Below are 18,284 nucleotides of genomic sequence, written 5' to 3' on the forward strand. Positions count from 1 at the left end.
CTCCACCCATTGCTGGATATGAAGCCCTGTTCATTAAGTTGGGCTCTAGGCATCAGTTGGCATTGCTGCTCCTGGCTGCATAGCAGCCTCTCTGCCTGAGCTGTTTGATATCACTTGATATCCCTAGACTTATTGTCCTGGGGGATTTTAATCTGTCTTTTCTGAGAGTGAAATTTGAGGTTGTTCAGGAGTTCATGGCTATCATGACAGCCATGGGCTTACCCCAGGTAATCCAGAACCCAAAAGGGGATAGTGATCTGGTTTTCCTATTGAAGCATTGGCAATGAAATGTAAGTCACACTCTGATTGCCATGCATTCTCCACCGCAGGGAGGCAGGACCTATTAATGACTGATGGACCTGGATGGGTTTCAGAGGAAGCCAGAAGTTACTTCTTCTGCTATACTACAACAATCCATCTAAAGCAGTCCTGTCAAACTGGTGGCCCATGGACCAGATACAGCCTGTGAAGGCCGTGCCCAGCCTGGCTCCACAAAGGTAAAAAACATCTTGATTTGTCATGCTATGGCTCCTGATGCAATAGTTTTTAACACCCCTGATCTAAAGCCTTGGTTGCCACTTAGAATAAGAGAGTGCTCAAGACTTTGAATTGATTCATGTCCCAGCAACCTCTCGCATCTCATAGATCCCATCATTTGCAGCATCCTATAAGTTTTTAAAATATTCTGCAGAGACAGAATATAGAAGAAGAAAATAATATCCCAATATTTTTAATGAGACCATCTTAAAATAAACTGATGGGGGAAACAAAAAAGAATATACCAAGGCAGCCTGGATAAGGTACAGGTTAACAAAGGAGAAGTAAAAATGGCCAGGCTTAGTGGATTATGACTGTGACATCATTCCATAAATACATCAGTGAAAATATAGGGCTACCAGGCATTAGAAGAAACCAAGTCATAATACTTGTCAGCAGAAGACAGACTCATGTAGTGTCACTGTAAAGAAGTTAAAGCATGTAGGGTAGATCCAAGTTTACTACAGAAACTTACTGGATGTCTTGGGAGCAATTATGACCTTTCTGTACAACCAGGAAGTTGCCTTGCCTAATGACCGTGGGATTTTAGTTAACATCAGCTACTGGGGACTGCAGAAAGTGCTGTCAGTCAGAGATGAAGTCATGCTTTACAACCGCTTTTTGTAGCAATGGAAATTCTAGTACAAATTGCCATTTGTATGAAGGATTTCCTGTATTTGGAATAGTGACTCTATTATTGTGTTTCCATCTTTTATATATCTTATTTTTCTTATAACTCAGCAAACTCAGTTAATAAGTGCTAACAAAGTCGTAGTCAATATAAAGAAGGAAATCATGGGGCCAGTGTTTTCTTCACTCAGACAGTGTGTTCTAATTGGAAAATTGTCAGGTTTTTTAAAAAGAGTTTCAGTGGAAAAGCAGGAAATTTTAAGACACTAGCCCATTTTAAAAAGAAGCCTTTATTTTTCCTTCCTCCCTTCTTTTCATCCATCCATCCATCTATCAATTTGTGCAGCACTTGACTCCCAGTGACAGTGAATGGTTTTCAAGTAAAAAAAAAAAACATTTTTAAAATCCAATATTTTTTAAAAAAAATTGAAAAAGAATGAAAGAGGGCATGATGGCAAAACTGGACCTGCACAACCCCAAAAAATGGCTTCTGCAAGACCAATCTAATCTCATCAACTTTCCAGGTTTGGGGAGAGTAGCAACAAGAATGTAGACATGGGTAATGCAATAGATATGGGTATACTTGAAATATTAAAATGGCTTTGACAAAGTCACTCCCTTAGCTGGGATGAGGAAACATTGTCTCTCATAGATTGGTAACTGGTTAAAGAAGAGGGAGAAGAATGTAAGAGTAAAGAGAGAATTTTTACATTAGCAAAACATGCAGAGTAATCCATCAGAAATCAGTATTGGGATTAGTACTTTCAAAATTGTTTATAAATAAATATGTGGTTAGGAATTGGCAATGATATAACCACGGGTATCCATAATATAAAATTCAGACTAATAAAATAAAACAGGTTCAGAAAAACTTTCAAAGGCATCCTTCCAAACTAGGTAAATGCATTCCACACTAAAAGGCAAACATCACTCTCAAGGAAGTAAAAGCTGCTTGGAAAGTTCAAATTATATGAACAAAACCTGAATCCTGCTCAGAAAAGGAACAGTATCATAGTTTTCATAGTTTAAAAAAAACATCAATCCACTGTGTTCATACTGTAAACAAAACCTTAATCCCATAATAGGAACAAAATTGAAAATAATATTGCCCATACATTACACCAATATTCATACATTAATCTAAAATGCCTTTGGATTTGGAGTGCAGTGTGTGTTTTTGAACACTGTTCTTTAAAAAAAAAAAAAAGACATTGAAATCCTGAAAATGTTGTAGTAAATGGCAACACAAATGATTAGGAGCAGCTGCCTAAGAGGAAAGGTTAGAGAATTTGAGTCTATTTGGTATGAATGATGGCAGATTACAGTTGACATGAGAGAGGTAAGTAAAATCAAGCATAATCTGGAAAATGTTCACCAAAGAAATATTAATTTCCCTCTCGCGTTTAGCTGAAAGTGTCCAAGAATTTTTTTTTCACAAGAAAAAGTTACATTACGGAGTTTGCTGCTTTGAAATCTGGTGATGGACATCAATTTAGATGATTTTGTAAAGAACTGCAATCAATGGCAACTTGTTTTGATGGGTTTATATTACTCCCTGAATCTGAAGAAACACAATAAGAAACAGCTTCTGGGAACCAACAAGTGGAAGACAGCTTGTCTTCTGTACTTGTGTATCTCCCAAGAGTAGTGGCTGGTGATTGTGTAACTGAATCCTGGTCTAGAGGGGGGCTTTTCTTCTTATGCTCCTAATGTCAAGAATTATGGAAATGAAAAAATTAATAATGAACTTTATGCCATTGAATTTAAAATAGTAAAGCTAGTTGATGGTCCTAATAGATTGTGAGACATTCAGTCTATTCATATTCAATATCTGACCATCAGTTCTGGTGGCATCAGAGCACTCATCCTGTGATAGATGACCCATGTTTAATGTAGGAACCAGATAAAGTTGCAGACAGACAGAAAATGAAACAAATCAGAGAAGTAGAATCCTATTTATTTCTCTCTTTGCAATAGTATATAATCAGAGTACTGAATTTGTATAATACAATCTCTCTAGGAGGATGTAATGCCATTAAGTCCTCCCAGGGACACTCGCAGTTCCATTTTCTAATTGCATGCTTAATGCAACTTTAAGAGAGAGAAAAAACTTGGACTCCTTCTTAATATAGACCAGGCGGGTAATATAGATGCCAAATTCTCTCCAAAAGTTATTAATGAAGAAGAATATTTGTAGCTCATGGTTCCTTGGTGTTCTTTGGGCTTGCTTGTTTTCTTGCAGACATTTCATTATTCAAACTAGGTAACATTATCAGTGATAGTAACTGCACTCCTTACTAGCACTGATGATGTTACCTAGTTGGGTAATGAAACATCTGCAAGAAAACAAGCAAGCTCAGAGAGCACAAAGGACCTCTAAAAAAATGATGCTTACTGTTTTAGAAGAAAGATCTATTGAAGCATGGCTCTGATTGGTCTTACCATGGTTCTTCTTTGAATGAAAGTTCTGAAGTAAAATTCTCTGCTTTTACAGCAAAGCCAAAGAGAACACTTCTTTTCATGAAATTTCTAATTATAAATAACATTAAAGGACCATCTGTTAAATTTTCAGATTTTAAATGGATTAATTTTAGATGTAAACTAAGTAGTAAATCTGTGCTCAGATAAAATTGAATGTCAGAATAAAGCTGTCCATCAGAAGTGAAATAAACTTGAAATAGATCTTTAGATGAGAAATATCTAAACAAGGTTTGTTTCAAAACACAGGCACATACCACACATATACACAACTGTTCATTGGAGAGAAGGGTGCAAGACAAAAGAAACTGGAGGCAAATTAAATATAAAGAGCCCATATAGTGAAAAATGCAACTATGGATTCTCTCTGTTTATAGAATAGTTATTGACTGTTGATTAACATATTCCTTCTGACTAATCCATATGAATTAGTGTTAAGTCTACTGAACCTTTAGAGAGGATCTAGGGGACATTGTTGTTAAATTGTTGTCATTGTTTGCTCTGTAGTTTTCCCCCCCCCCAAGAACGGGTGTCTGGGGTTTAAAATAGTTCAGAGAATCATACAATGAAAGAGTTAGAAGGAACTGTTTATTTTTGCCATTGCAGCATCAGATCTCACACTGTACACAACAAATATTTTGAGTTTTCTTTTGCTTTTCTGTTCTATTTATAAATCCTATTCATTTCAGCAAAACAGAGAGAGAAAAAATGAGACAGAGGAGGGGTGGACTTCAACTTCTGGAAGATACCCAGATTAAGAAATGGCTTTTGCATAAGATTACACAACTATGCTTCAATCCTATATCTGTGTGTAGATATGTAGATAGTTACTCCCCCTTCTCCAAAGGCAGATAAGCTGTTATTTGGGCAATAACTTGTTCACTATAATTTCCCAGCTGCAATCAAACTGAGTCTTACAAACATTAGAAAAGTATTTTGTTAAGTGGAATTTACTTGTGAGAAACCACGGATCAAGATCCCATTGTGCCATTAAGCTGGTGGAAACCACTCCATCTTCAAAGCAAATCCATCATCTCCTCCTCGCGTGCATGTCAATTTGCTCCAGAGTTTTAGGGCTAAATATGCATCACCTAGAACAGGGGTCCCCAACCACCGGTCCCGCGGACCGGTACCGGTCCGTGGAACAAGTCCTACCGGGCCTCTGGCTTGCTGGCGCCGCCATCTTTTTCATGAAAAGTGCTTCCGGTGAGCTTTTCCGGTAGAAAGCTCACCGGAAGCACATTTTCATCAAAAAAGATGGCGGCGCCAGCGTTCCGGTGAGCTTTTCCGGGTAGAAAGCTCACCGGAAGCACATTTTCATCAAAAAGATGGCGGCGCCCAGCTGATGCCGGTACCGGTCGCGGCGCCCAGCTGATGCCGGTACTGGGCCGTGGCGTAAAAAAGGTTGGGGATCACTGACCTAGAAGATGTTGCCAAATCATTCTTTGACTTAGGAATACATATGAAGAGCTCAAATTACCAAAACAAAGGGGTTGTTTTCATCAGTGGAAGGTATATATAAATTCTGAACAAAATTATTGGAAGCATTTTCCTTGGGCAATATTCTTTCCATTAGCTCTATAATTGAGGAATAAAACACAAAATGGTATTTGCAGGGATGGTAGGATTTGCCATTATCAAGACTCATATCTTCAGTGTAAACTACTACTTCATGAGAATTTGTTTTTAGAGAATGTATATTACACCCCAACTCAAATAATACAACTCTGGGTGACTTATAAAAGAAATCAAAATAAAACCACACACACCACAAAAATAACAATAATAATAATCAATATATATGCTTCATATTGTTACCCAAGTCAGATGGGAACTTATTCATCCTGGCCCAATACTTTTTAAAGTGTTCCCAAAAGCCAGCAGAGTTAAAAAGACTTCTTTAAGATGGGTATCATTTCAAAGGGCAGTATTCAGAAGGAACATATAGGTCAAATCAAATGGCACTCTGTCCAGAAAACAACCCAAAAGTGTCCCCTCCCCAGAGGTGGTATTCAGCAGGTTCTGACCAGTTCTGGAGAACCGGTAGTGGAAATTGTGAGTAGTTCAGAGAACTGGTAATGGAAATGTTGAGTAGTAATACTACCTCTGATTGGCCTCACCCCCATCTATTCTCTGCCTCCCGAGTCCCAGCTGGTCAGCTGGATCTTCTTTTGTTGCCCTGCACAGGAGAATGGAGCTGGAAAGGAGGTTAGTGGGGTGGGGAAGGAATGGGTATTTTATAGTATCCTTCCCCTGGAGTAGGGTGGGAATGAAGATTTTGCAGTACCCTTCCCCTGCCACGCCCACCAAGCCACGCCATGCCCACAGAATCAGTAGTAAAAAAAATTTGAATCCCACCACTGCCCCTCTCCCTCAGTTATAATGAATAGGACAGGCAGATACCCTTAGCCAGGGGTAGTTCTTCAAAACCCAATCCTGTAGCATGCAGTAATGTCACATTGTATATAATACACAGCTTCTGGAAAGAAATATATACCTAGTACTGTGAAACTTTTAGAAATAATTGAGGCAAACATACCAAATTTTAGAGATCAACATCATTTAATCATCAGGACGTTGCAGGTTTTTTGGGTCTTCTCGGGATTATGATCTAAGTCTCTGCACATCACTTTTGTTTTAGTTTTTTTCACTCAACAACCAAAGCTGCTGCCTTCAGCTTTGATTCTAGGTAACATTCTTTTTTCCTCATTCTCCTGTTTTTTTTTTTTACTGGTAAGGAAAGAAAGAAAGGAAAGAAAGAAAGAGAGAGAGAGAGAGAGAGAGAGAGAGAGAGAGAGAAAGAAAGAAAGAAAGAAAGAAAGAAAGAAAGAAAGAAAGAAAGAAAGAAAGAAAGAAAGAAAGAAAGAAAGAAAGAAAGAAAAAGAAAGAAAGAAAGAAAGAAAGTGGTCCTGAAGTCTTAATGCACAGTGAAACTTGCACAGGCAGGACTGATGTATAGTTGTCATACATTTCTAAACTAACTTGACTGCAGAGGTAGCTAAGTAAAATGTACCTTTGTGCAAAAATTTCTGTTTTCCTAGGTACTCAGAATGTATAGTAGACTTGCATTTCAGATTTAACCAAATATGGATAACTGGATGAAACTGTGATTTTTAAAATGTGAATAATTGGTTACTTAGAAATATTTACATTCTGGATCTACTTTAGAGAGAGAAAAATAGTTGGGATTTCCTTTCCTTTCCTTTGGCCTTGTTACTTTTATGACATGATTCTTGTCTAGGCAAAATCCTTGTTAACATTCACAAGTGCCAATGCAGGGCAAAGATATGCTCTTTTCCTGGCAATGTCAAAGCCAATTACCACCTTGGAGAGAGAAGGAATTGCAGACATTTGTTCCATTTTCCTAATAGATGGTCAGCATTTCCAAGGTTGACTATACTAATGACACATAAGAGGGAGGGAGAGATTCTGGCAGAGCAGCATGTGTAAGTACATTCCTACAGGCAAGGATTTCTGGATCAAAACTGCTATTAAAATCCTTTATTGTTTATTGTGGAAATTGAATAAGTAGATAGTTATTATACATTGTTCCTTCCCTAAATTATTTTTTGTTCCAGTTAAACCTTAGTTATACAAAGTAAAATGCACTTAAAAATTATTATATGGCCTTTATATAAACTACTAGCTGGATAGCCGTGTTTCGCTATGAAACTATGTGATTGGGCTTAGTTTTGGGGGAGGAAAATGAGGAGAGAAAAAATCTGTCTCTGCCTACCAGCATCCATTGGTATTCATGTGGCTAGCATCCTGTCAGTATGTCAGAGAGTTGAGGGCTGCTTGAAAACTGAAACAGTATTTGCTGTGTGAGCAAGAAGGAGACAGTAAGGAACCTGGGCGTGGCTTAGCTCAACTGTTCTATACTAAAGCTGCTTGGTGCTGTGAAACTGAAACTGAAACTCCTCTCCTCTGCTTGTGTTTTGCAGGTGGAGAGGGGGAGTAGAACTCCTTAGCATCAGAGCGTGTTAATAATAATATAAGAAATACTAATGCTCTGATGGTCATTTTGAAAAATCTTTTCTTAATGAGCACCTAAAAGTCAAGAGGAACATATGTGCCAAATTTAAAGTTTGTAGGCTTTACGGTTCTGGAGATTTTGTGATAATGTGTGAGTGATATTTCATTTTTATATATATAGATTAGCAAAAAATTGTGGTAATTTGGATTTCTGGAATAAAATTGAAGGTTATTAATTTCACAACCAGTATTGGTAAAGTAGTTTACTGAATATAAAATAAATAAAAACAATAAATCAAAAACTGTATGTTGTTGGTAATCATACAGTAAAAAAAGAGTGCAGAGGAAAACAAAACTGATGCAGAGAAGGCTTGTACAATATTTCTTTTCATTCATGAAATTTTCAGTGATTTAATAGGAAAACAAAACATGATGAATCAGCTCTGTAGAGCTTAGATGGATAACTTGTGGTTTATGATTCAGTGTGAACATTGCAGTGGTGGGATTCAAAATTTTTTACTACTGGTTCTGTGGGTGTGGCTTGGTGGGTATGGCAGGGGGAGGATACTGTAAAATGTCCAGTCAGAAGTAGTATTTGCCGGTTCTCTGAACTACTCAAAATTTCCGCTACCGGTTCTCCAGAACTGGTCAGAACCTGCTAAATACTATCTCTAGAACCTTGTGGTCTCTCAGTCCTGATCTCATATTCTTCCAGACAATCCTATCATCCTTTCAATCTATCATCCTAAACACCACTGGGGGGGGTGGGGGTGGAATTGTCCCTCAAATATCTATAATTGTTCCCTATAACAGAAGGAACATTGCACAAATTGAGGCAAAATAATGTCTAGATGCAAAATGCTTCTTTCATTTCTGTTTCTGATTTAATCAAATGAATACGCATGGGGTCCACAATTCTGCATAGTGTAGACATACAGTTTTAATTTAGTTCTAGAAGTAGCCATTTTGGAATGCAGAACCAATTTTTTTTTGGCAAAGTTATTGTGGATTTCAACAAAGGATGAATTTTTATTTGTCTAAGGGAAGGATGGTAAAAAAATGTAAATAAAACTTTATTTTCAAAGTGAGCCAATTGGTTAGATCATGCATTTTGCCTATGAGCCTTTTAATTATTCTATGTTGGTATGCTGTCAATAATATGATTTTAGTTATACATTAATCACATTGGTAGTTCTGCAACATAACCTCAATTAATGTTACTTCAAATAGCCAATATGATAGAAGATGTTCTTTGTTCTGCCACAAAGCCGGAATGATTTAGTTTGAGTTTCTGAGGGATAAACTGTTTGAATTGCTTCATATTATAAATTTTTCAAACATCATTAAAATGACAGTAAATTCCCACAGCAACTTTCACAATTACATATATATATAAATCTCATTGATTCACAGCAGGTCATAGTTGTTTTCCTGTATCTGTTGCACATACTAATGACATTCCAAAGAGAAGCTAATTCAGAATTTTAATCAGCTGTCAGAAACCAATGAAATTCAGAAGTCAGTAGTGTGTTAAAAACAATTACGCGGAAATGAAACGAAATATTTCTTCTTTTGCTGGGTTTCAACAAATATTGCAAAACTGTTGTTATTTTTTATGGAGTCTCAGTCAGTCTGCCTGCAGCTGATATTTTCTGGAGGTGTTGAATTCCAGCCATTAGGGTTTATTGTTAAGAACTCTAGAAGTTGTATTTTATCTGGAAGAACTTGGGCTAGTGTTAGGGTTAGCCCCGTTATTTCCTTCTTTACTTGGGCTATAAAATAAAGGGGCTTCACTATTCTTGCCTGTATGTTCTATAAACCCTCATTGTTTTTGCTTGTAAACATACAGGTGAAACTCAAAAAATTAGAATATCGTGCAAAAGTTCATTTATTTCTGTAATGCAACTTAAAAGGTGAACCTAATATATGAGATAGACTCATTATATGCAAAGCAAGATAGTTCAAGCCGTGATGTGTCATAATTGAGATTATGGCTTACAGCTCATGAAAAACCCCGAATCCACAATCTCAGAAAATTAGAATATTGTGAAGAGGTTCAATATTCTAGGCTCAAAGTGTCCCACTCTAATCAGCTAATTAAGCCATAACATCTGCAAAGGGTTCCTGAGCCTTCAAATGGTCTCTCAGTCTGGTTCAATAGGGAGCACAATCATGGCAAAGACTGCTGACCTGACAGTTGTGCAGAAAATCAACATTGACACCCTCCATAAGGAGGGAAAGCCTCAAAAGGTAATTGCAAACAAAGTTGGATGTTCCCAAAGTGCTGTATCAAAGCACATTAATAGAAAGTTATGTGGAAGAAAAAAGTGTAGAAGAAAAAGTTGCACAAGCAGCAGGGATGACCGCAGCCTGGAGACGATTGTCAGGAAAAGACCATTCAAAAATGTTGGGGACTTTCACAAGGAGTGGACTGAGGCTGGAATCAATGCATCAAGAGCCACCACACACAGACAGATCCTGGACATGGGCTTCAAATGTCGTATTCCTCTTGTCAAGCTGCTCCTGAACAACAAGCATCAGAAGCGTCTTACCTGGGCTAAAGAAAAACAGAACTGGTCTGTTGCTCAGTGGTCCAAAATCCTCTTTTCTGATGAGAGCAACTTTTGCATCTCATTTGGAAACCAAGGACTCAGAGTCTGGAGGAAGAATAGAGAGGAACACACTGCAAGATGCTTGAAGTCCAGTGTGAAGTTTCCACAGTCTGTGTTGATTTGGGGAGCCATGTCAACTGTTGGTGTTGGTCCACTGTGCTTCATTAAGTCCAGGGTCAATGAAGCTGTCTACCAGGAGATTTTGGAGCACTTCATGCTTCCTTCTGCAGACGAGCTTTATGGGAATGCTGACTTCATTTTCCAGCAGGACTTGGCACCTGTCCACACTGCCAAAAGCACCAAAACCTGGTTCAATGACCATGGGATTATTGTGCTTGATTGGCCTGCAAATTCGCCTGACCTGAACCCCATAGAGAATCTATGGGGCATTGCCAAGAGAAAGATGAGAGACATGAGACTGAACAATGCAGAAGAGTTGAAGGCCGCTATTGAAGCATCCTGGTCTTCCAGAACACCTCAGCAGTGCCACAGGCTGACAGCTTCCATGCCTCGCCGCATTGAGGCAGTAATTGCTGCAAAAGGGACCCAAACCAAGTACTGAGTACATATGTATGCTTATACTTTTCAGAGGTCTGATATTGTTCTATGTACAATCCTTGTTTTATTGATTGCATGTAATATTCTAATTTTCTGAGATTGTAGATTTGGGGTTTTCATGAGCTGTAAGCCATAATCATCTCAATTAAGACACATCATGGCTTGAACTATCTTGCTTTGCATGTAATGAGTCTATCTCATATATTAGTTTCACCTTTTAAGTTGCATTACTGAAATAAATGAACTTTTGCACGATATTCTACTTTTTTGAGTTTCACCTCTATATACAAACAGAAGAGTAGATATTTTTAGATGTCTGTCCTATAGCTATGTAAAAGCTATACATATGTTATGATATGTAAGATGGGGTGCTGGCCAGTCATCAAAACTGATCAAATCAATTTGAAAATGCTCCCTTAGAAATTAGTCCCATCTCTTTTGACAGACTTTATTCATGTCAAATAACAGAATTTATTATTATGGTGGAGAATTATATATCAGAGAATTACTAGAATGCAGGAAACGTTTGTGGAGTCAGGATAGGGACATAAAAGAGAAAGAATTATTTTGGTAAATTCTAAAACTGCAAGCACTAACGCTGAAGAAAACAGATATTAATCACCAGAGGGTAACAGCTTCATCCTGATTGCTATCTTTAATATGCTATTTTACACAAGAAAAGGTAATCTATTTAAAAGCACTTCATTTTTGTGTTTTGGGTATGCAAGTCACAAAACATAGGCATATGTATGCATGTATATTTTGTAAAGAGGGCTTTTTGCCAAACAGAATGCTCTGATAATGTGATGGTACAGCTGGTGTCTACTGCCGGAGACCACTATAGCAAAAACTGCATAATTAAATGAGTAGCCGCAATTCCCTTCTCTATCATTTATATGTGCTGCTGCTACTGACTGCATTTTATCATGATGAAGATGGAGCACAAAATTAAAAGTTGGACCAAGAATCTCTAAATACAGTATTTTCTGTCTAGTATAACAAAACCAGGGGCAGGTGAAGAGTTGTTGATCAGTTATCACAAAACTGCTGTCATCTGCTTGTCTATGAGTGTATGTTCTAAAATGGATTTACCATTTAGGATGGTGTTCTAGATTAAGTAGTATGGATTAGTGTTTTAAATTAATCTGTTATGTTATCTTTCTTTACTATCATAAAAATGTTGAAGCTTTTCGAAAAACAGTCCAAAGTATCATCTCTTTTCCTTTTGTTGCTAATCTGGCTTGTATTTCTCAGAAAAAGACATAGATCACATATACATTTTTATCATTAAAACCATGCAGTAGTAGTATATTATACATCATTTAAATTTCACCAAAAAAGAACTTCCAGATTGTTTTGTTCTCAATTAAATATAACATTGTTAAGTAAAATAGCTTCTTCTTCCATTTCAAATGAAACAGAACCTATTTTTTTTTTTATATTGGTTTGTGCAATAAACAGTGTATCTTGTGGTCATTCACTTGCCATTTTCAAATTGTTCATATTCCAGAGGACCTGGACATTGGAATATCCTAAGCCCAATTTTGAATGTATCCCATTTCCCATGTGGTGTCCAAAACAAGAGATAAATTACTGATTTAAAATAGCGACCAACCTATTAGTGATCTTGCTTTAACTTTCACTATCTAGACGTAATGAAGAAATGTAATTTCTTTTGAATCTGAAGTCAATCTTATAATTTCCTATGGTATGTTAAAAAAAACAAAAAAAAAACAAACAGCACAATATCCATCCATCCCCCCCCACACGCCCTAGTGAAAAATCATGGTTTCCAGTTATATTTCAACTGTCTTCTAAAGCAGGGGTCCCCAACCGCCGGTCCGCGGACCGGCACCGGTCGCGGAACAAGCCTTACCGGCCGCTGGTTGCTGGGCGCCGCCATCTTTTTGGTAAAAAGCAATTTTTTCAAAAGATGGCGGCGCCTAGCTGCTGTGAGTTTTTCCGGTAGAAAGCCATTTCTACCCGAAAAAGCTCACCAGAAGCGCCGCCACACGAAAATCACTTCCGTGACATCACCGGAAGTGATTTTTCGTCAAAAAAGATGGCGCCCAGCTGACGGAACCGGGCGCGGCGCCAGCTGACGCCGGAACCGGGCGCCGGCCGAAAGGTTGGGGATCACTGTCTTCTAAAGTGTCTGTCATACAGAGCTCAGACTCCTCAGGCAAGGATCCTCCACCAGAGTTCCTGGAGGATCTGTTGTCTGAAGATCTGTAGGCAGTTGAGGTGGGGCCGTCTGGTAATCCATAGGAACAGCAATGATCTCTGAAGATGAAGATTTGCTGCTTCTCCCCAAGGAAGGCCTCACCACATGGAAAAGAAAGGACTCACGCTCTTCGATAATGAGCAACAAATCCAAGACTCTCCATTAGAAACAAGTCTTCTTTAGCCCAGATGCTATGTGCCCTGAATTTTGACTTTTGAGTGAACATTTTGACTGACCTTCAACTGACTGCCAAACTTTTGTGATTCTTTGACCCTTGGATCTCATTTTGACTACTCTTTCCCTGATACTTTGGAATTAGTAACTTTGGGGTGCTGTTAAGGCAAACCTACTTGACTTTTGAAATTTTTTCAGGAGAGTATCCATCATGAAAAGAACAAATCAAGGCTAGTCTAATAGAATACAGTATCTGAAGCTCAGGGTTGAACTACAGAGTCTTCATGCTGTTACTTAGAAGGGTAATGAAACATCTGCAAGCAAATAACCAAGCTCAGAGAGGACCATGGATTCCACAAGGTTATTCTAATGACATCAATTTACTTTGAACAGTTCATATGGAGTTACTTATATACTTACAACCTTATTTGTTTACCTACTTACTTACTGTCTCATTGTTACAATACTTTTGTATTGTAACTTTTGCAATGTAACAATACTTTTGTATTGTAACATTAGTGGACAATACTTTTTTTCTAAAATGCCCAAATGTAATATTGTTATGAAGCTGAAAGGAAAGGATTAAAAAAAACGCATTGAGAGAATCTCTCCCAAATTAAAAATTATTTGAAATACAGTTCAAAACCAGCCAATATTAAATAATGATGCCTATAAATCTTTAATCTCAAATAAAACAAAAAGCTATCATACAAATAAGTGACACACTGGGGAGCAGAGGTTAGATCAGTTGTACAAATCATACTGAGTATTTCCAGATAAAAAGAAAATAAGCAGCACATTGCTGTTTTTAATATTATAGTTTTGTAAGATTGTATAAAAACCACCAGCTGCCAAGAGGCTCTCAGGTCAGTTTCTAATGCAGTTGAAGATCAAAGCTCTAAATATGGTTTAGATGCCACTTCAAAAATACTGTTAAGGAGCCGATAATGATCAGAAGTCATACAAGGTAATTACATTTCAATGAAACGTAAGTAAAGTCAGCTAAAATAGCTGTTTTCATTGACCCTAGAAGCATTCAGCCACGATAAGTAGTAGTTCCTAGGATGGCATTAATCATGATTGGGTGATCATTGGTACTAGAGGCTTAATGAATCTTAGTGCAAAATCAAAATAGTTAATGTTAAGTGTCAAACAACAAAATAAAAATTATTTCTCATATATTTGAGCAGTTTATTGACAAAATTCTTCAAGTATGGTAGATATAGTCTAAAGGTAAAGGTAAAGGTTTCCCTATTCAATCATGTCAAACTCTAGGGGACAGTGCTCATCTCCATTTCTTAGCCGAGGGAGCCAGCATTGTCCGAAGACATTTCTGTGGTCATGTAGCAAGCCTGACTATATGCCAAGGCACACGAAACACTGTTACCTTCCCATTCAAGTGGTACCTGTTTATCTACTTGCATTTGTTTGCTTTTGAACTGCTAGGAACTGGGTCAGGAACCGGGGAAATAAAAGGAACTCATTCTGATGCCCAGCACTTGGGTCTTGAACCCAGGATGTCAGTGCTGACAAGTTCAACATCTTTAACCGCTGAGCTATCGTGCTCTCTATAGATATATTCTAACAATATTCAAAAAAAGCCAAAATGGATGGCCATCTTCCTGTTTGTTCCAAAGCTACACAGGCTTTCAGCTCATTGCTTGGTGGTTGGCTGCACTTTTCACATGCATAAGATCTCGGATTCAATCCCTGGCAACCGAAAGATGAAAAAATGCTTTGGAGGATGCTGTTCTGCTAATTGTCAGTACTGAGTTAAATAGAACTAGTAATTTTAGATGAAATAAAACAGCTTCTTATATTCAGTCTGTTTATTATGCAAAGGTTACAGTGGAGCCATAAGGGGCATTGGGAGTAGAGCCAATGAATGTAGCTCCACTGTCCTTCAATGTTTTCTTTAACACGTAGAAGTGACTTCTGAAACATCTAAGATACAGCTTTTGGGATGATTTTGAAAGAGATTAGTCAAGCTCACAAACAGCTTCTGACAGCATTAAGAAAGGGAATATGATAGGGCTCTTTACACAGAAGTACAAGACCTGTTTTCCACTGTTCCAGAGTTGAAAACATAGAATAAGGAATTTAAGCTACAGAAAACCAGATTCAATTAAATGTTATATGGGAAACCCTAAATTATGATGCTTAGAGCAGCTTAGCAATAGAATCCGTTGCTCAAGGAGGTAATAGTTTTCCTCATATCTGATAAGTTGAAGCAGAGGCTAGAAAACCACCTACAGAAGATAATGTTAATTTGGATTCCTGTACTAAACAAAAGTTAAGTCAGTGGCTGAAATGATCTAACTACTCTGATTTTCTGTCTCTGTGATCAACAGCTATTAACTGCGGTAGCCAAGTGGAACCTCTTTGTTCATTAACACCATTCGGTATCAGATGCTTGATGAAAACATTAGTGGAATATGATTAATCTTTGATATGAATTTTTATGGTCTTATGAGTTATGCTAATCCTCCTCCTCCATGCCAAAATATCTTGTCTCTTTTGTGTTGATACAGCCTTCTTTCTTTCCTTCCTTCCAACCTTCTAGCCTTCAGCAGAATCTAGCCTTCAGCAGAATCCCCTTGATTGGCAGCAGCGCAGCCAACCAACCCAGCACACCAGCCCACCCCTCCACACACACCAGTATTTATAGAGAGACGGCAGCTCTGATCACACACTGCTTGCACTGGCACGAAGCAGAAAGCACCAGCCTGAGGATGGCGAGTGGGACCTCACCGAAACATCGCCAAGATACTCTTAATCTTACACGGGAAAAGACCCAAACACACCTAGACATATATATATATATATACATACATACATACATACATACATACATACATACACACACACACACACACACACACACACACACATATATATATACACATACATACATACATATACGTATACACACACACACACACACACACACACAAACACAAAATCAAAAGGCAAGACATAAATACATTAATTGGATGATCCATCCTCTCATTCATCTCCAAACTCCTGGTGTGCTAATTACTTTACCCAGATAAAGTAGTTAAGTTACATATAAATTCCAGCAGGGAATAGTCCTATATTATATTCAAAAACAAAAAAACAAAACAGCCCTTTCTGTTTAAAGAGCCTCACTGTTAGGAAGCATAAAAACCGTAAAGACAGGCAGTCTGCAGCATTGTATGGAAGCTGATGTATTAGTTCAGCATATTTAAGATTTTGTGCCTTTTTTCCAGAAGAATTGGCTTACTCCATTCAGAGATATTTGTGAAAGATTAAAGAAAAATCCTATTTTTATAACCTTTGAATGGATTAAAGCAGTTGCCCCAAATCCAAAATGTGTGATTTTAAACAGACGTATCTGCAGGGTGCAATCAAAAAGGTTCGCCTGCTTTTTATGTGTATTGCACGGGCAACACCTGTAGAAAAAACCTGGCAGTTTTGATTGTCATCTTGAGTTTTTTTTTGTTTTTGTTTTTTACCATATCCTGTGGGCATTCTGATTTTAAATGTAATAGGAAAGTTAATCATTTTATTACATTATTGTGGCTTCCTCTTTTGTCATTTGTCTTTTGTTGCCCTGTTTTTGTTTTATTTTGGTTTTTTTTGAAACAATAGCTTTTCTTCCACTGCAGCAGAAACGTTATGCCATGGAAAGCAAGCATTTGCTTATATTTTGGATGGGTTTGCTAAAATCCCTGAAAATTTGACTGTTGGAAGAAAGGGGAAAAAAAGAGCAAGATTTAGCCTTAAAACTTAATCATTTCCAATTAACCTGAGTAGAATATAGAGAACGAAGCAATCATATTGATTGAAGAGTGTCCATTCTACACCAATATTTCATTATTAGCTATTGCACTCTAGTTATGATACACTGTAGATTAGCTTTCCTCCAAAATAAGTGAAAACTACCATATTGCCTGTAAAATATTTATGTAAAAAAAAAAAAACCAGTGAAAATACATCACTGGGCTGATTTCAGGAAAATTAAGAGAGGAAGAACAACTAGCAGGATAAGACTATTAAGGCATAGGTTAAAGCAGTGGCCCCCAACTTTTCCAGCTTTGTGGACCAATGTGGTGGGAGGGGAGAGGGAGAGGGAATGGTTCTGCGTGTGCAGTGGGCAAGTATGAGCACAAGGGCACCTCCATTTGTACCAGCAGTGGGCACCCATGCCTACTGCTCATAGGAATGGAGCTGTTAGTACACGCTCACCTGCTGGTCATACCAGTCCAGTGGAGCTGCATGCGTGTTTGCAGCCTGGTTTTGAACAAGCCGCAGCCTGGGGTATGGGAACCTCTGGGGTAAAGGATCATTTAGATTAATTATTTTAGCTACAAGGATAACCAAGTTTTTTTAAATTCATACTTATAATTTGTTTTTTTAAAAAACCCTCAAACTTCCAGAAACCTTTATGTAGTTTTTGTTTCAACAATAAATAATACAAGAAAACTTGTGTTTAAAAATGTGGAATGATGAGATTTTCTTAAAGTGAATTCTGATGTTTGAATTTATGAATTCCGCAGCTGAAATAACAGTAATGGCTTCAATTTAGGTTGTTCTTTTAATTCACTTGAGAGAGCAAATTCCTACTAATTCCACATTCCTAGCTTATTCCATATGGATTTCAGCAGTACCAGCTGGGATTGTGTTTATTAGGTCAGTTCAGGTTAAAGCTGTTCAAATGAGACACCTGGCTTTGACAGTTCAAAGAAGGCAAAGCCACATCAAAAGCAATTGGTTAAAATAGTGGCCAGGAAAATCTAGCCCCCAGATTCCATAGATTTGTTCTACTGGCAAGTTCAAGTTGAACTCCAAAATAACGTTCTATAAGCTGATTCTCTCTGGAAGGAAACTTTTTTGCACTGACCATTGTACACAGCCATCATCATGCAGATGTTCGATATCGGGTTGGAGACGGAGTGTTTTCCAACCTTGGCAACTGTAAGATATGTGAACTTCAGGTCTCTCTGAGACCTGAAGTTCACATATCTTAAAGTTGTCAAGTTTGGAAAACATCACAGTAAAGTCTACGGCTGCAGCAGGTGCATAAAATATTCAAAATGAAGGGAGAGGGAGGA

At 37.8% G+C, this 18,284-nt stretch overlaps 1 protein-coding gene across 8 annotated transcripts in view; it reads left to right on the forward strand.

Moving 5' to 3' along the window:
• The window catches only part of HS3ST5 (heparan sulfate-glucosamine 3-sulfotransferase 5), a 197,260-nt gene that overhangs the window by 102,791 nt on the left and 76,185 nt on the right, over positions 1-18,284 (forward strand). For 2 of the 8 annotated variants that reach the window (XM_087973260.1, XM_087973238.1), the window contains one exon: positions 330-497. The exons of the other annotated variants lie outside the window; for them this stretch is intronic. The gene's annotated coding sequence lies outside the window, so the exon portion shown is untranslated. The remainder of the gene's footprint in view (positions 1-329; positions 498-18,284) is intronic. 8 annotated transcript variants of the gene reach the window in all.

Source organism: Notechis scutatus, chromosome 1, assembly GCF_049901735.1.
Source record: "Notechis scutatus isolate UNSWTSFEM ecotype Mainland chromosome 1, rNotScu1.2, whole genome shotgun sequence".
Classification (NCBI taxonomy): Eukaryota; Metazoa; Chordata; class Lepidosauria; order Squamata; family Elapidae; genus Notechis; species Notechis scutatus.